Raw genomic sequence first — 2837 nt, 5'->3', positions numbered from 1 at the left:
TACATTGCAAACTAAGCAATCACAGAAAGTGAAAATTCTATCACTTTTAACTAAACATTAGCAATGGGTTAAGTTGTCTTTATAGGGAATTCATTCTCATCAGTTGGCTCAAGCAAGCACAAAGATCCGAGGCTAAAGTAGTCACTTTTCTATGGGGTTGGGGAGTGAGAGCAGATGGCAGATACCTCCTCCGGCAACAGGGGTTAAAACCATTCAGGTTTCTGCTCAGGTTTCTTTTTATTTTTAAAGAGCAATTTTAAGTTTAAGTAATCTCACTAAATAAGAACACTTGTTTAGGTCTCGTCTATATTAGTCTTAATTACTTCAATGATCTTGCGGGTTACTTTTTGGACACAGTCTAATAAGACTTGCTGCATTTTCCCAGGTTTATAATTTGTTTCAGAAAATAGCTTTCCTCGGTTGGGTTTTAATGCTTCAGTGGAAAATGGGTCTGCTATACATGAACTCAAATGGTGTTACTTTTGAGCTGGAATGAGAGGAGGCTTTCATTCTTAAAAAAGCAATAAGCACAGGTATAAAAGTGATCTGAACTCTTCATTTGAATAAGAAATATCTTGCTAAAAGTGAAGTATGGAACTTATGAACAATTAAAAACTGATGTGAAAATAAATAGTTGCCGGGTAGAGGCGGTGTGAGAAACTTCTTAGTTGGCATCCCAGTAATGCCAACAACATGGAGCTTGGAGGAAGTCAAAGGCCACCAAAAGGTATTAGTTCTGTATATGCAGTTCCTGTGTCCAGCAAAAATCGGACGTACTTACCAGCATCATCCACAAGTACACAGTGCTCCTTGAGTTTGGTGTCAACTATCTTGCCAGAGGAAGTAGGGAGCCTGGGCCCCATCAGTCCACAGAATCGGTTGCCACCAAGCTGCACTTGGCTTGGAGCACTCATGAGCTTGTTGTCCTACAGTCTCATGGGGGAAGCAGGTGGAAGGAGGCTTTCCTCCCACCCCCATGTGTCTTTGGAGACCTCCTCTGTGACGCTCACACTACACATGGTCAGGCTTCCCACAGCATATAGGAGATTATTTGTGGCCAGGCCATGGAGGGCAGGGAGAGTCGTCATGCCGATAGAAGCTGAAATAGCAGATCTAATCGTTTTAGCAGTTTACAGTTTTTGTTTTCTTCCTCAAAATCCTGGTTTTTGTACACTAACGTTGCTGCTATTGGGACCTTAAGTGGTTAGAACAAAACTCTTAAGTAGTATGAACTGGCATGGCAGTAGGTTGTCCTTGATGGAACTTTTACTTAAATACTCTTAAAAAATCATTTTATTGGGGGCTCTTACAACTCTTATCACAATCTGTACATAAATACTCTTACCAACATGATCCCAAGTTCAATATTTACTGTTCATTCCTTTGGGAACCAAAGAAAGTTGCTGAACAGTCAGAAGCACCTGATAAAGTGCTGTCTCATCCACTGTAGCTTTTTTCTTTCGATTTTTAATGTCATTTATGAAAATAGTAATCACTTTAGAATTTTACAAAGCCTTTTGACTTGAAAAATAAATTAGCCTGTCTTCCCAAGTTTTCATACATATTATACTGTCTCTAAGTTATACTGTTTTTTTTTCTCATCAAGTATATCCAATATTACCAGCCCTCAGAGACCTTTTGCATGTTTACTCTCTTAGGTCTCATTTCTTACTAAGAGTCTTGGACAAATACAAAGGTAACATGGAAGTTATATCATTCTGTGGAAGGGGGGAGGCGGGGAGGACTGCTATCTAAAAATAATAAAAGATTCCATTTACATTAATAAGTTATCTTGACAAGTGTTCATTTTACTTTATAATAATGTAGTTCTGACCCAAATAGAGCTCTTTCAATAGATTGTAGCTAACACATGCAAGACAGTAATTCAGATATTTTTCTTTCTTCCAATGACATTTAGAGATGAGCATGAGTATAGTGCCAATACTCTATGGAAGTGGCTTTATTTGAAACTTCTGATGAGATTTTCAAAACCGTTAAGCTCTTGTTTAACATTAATGCAAGAAACTTAATATTTGTTCTTTTAGAGTATTCATCTTCTTGCTATTTATTCTTCACTTGATTTCATAATCCTGTTTGGGTCACTCTGATTAGTTGCTATGGAAATTACCTCATATGTCACTATTCTAAGAATATGACTTTAAAGTAATAATATCAGTAGCAGACATAAAAACTTACCAGAAAAAGGAAATCTAATTAGGAAAGGGGGCAGGAATCCTGAAAATCATTACCATGGCCAACTTTTCTGAGATTTTTGCAATCTGCGATCTGCTTTTAAAATAAGTATTAAATGAATTTTAAGGTGATACTCAGCTGGAAGAGCTTTAGGTAAACCCTTTGTGGGGGCATTGTTAATTCCTGTCCCAGGCTAGAAATCCCTTTCTGAACCTATCCTACAGGTTTCAAAGAGTGAGCTGGGACTACTCCTTATTGGAATTCTCTGGGATGAACAATCATTGCCTTCATTTTCTTCTGGGTACTTGGATTCCATGGTATCATGTGGGGTTCAACATTTGTAGCATTACACACACTAACAAACATTCTCGTGTGCAAGTACATTTTGACCTGATGAAATTCATTTTGTTTCCATCAAGGATTCTCCTTATCACTCAGTGTTTGTGCCAAGTTCCCGGATGCAAACAGTTACACATTTAAGGTTTACTTATAGTCTTTGCATCTCAGTGGGAACAGGAAAATGTACCCTACATTTAAGCAATCATTTCACTTTATAAAGTTTGGTTTTAAATCAAAATGAAATACTTTCTTAATTATGTTCTGCCATTGTCAGCAATGTCCATTTAACCTGAGATTTATTTTTG

The sequence above is a fragment of the Tenrec ecaudatus genome, chromosome X (assembly GCF_050624435.1).
Source record: "Tenrec ecaudatus isolate mTenEca1 chromosome X, mTenEca1.hap1, whole genome shotgun sequence".
NCBI lineage: Eukaryota > Metazoa > Chordata > Mammalia > Afrosoricida > Tenrecidae > Tenrec > Tenrec ecaudatus.
Note: the sequence above shows the minus strand (reverse complement) of the source record.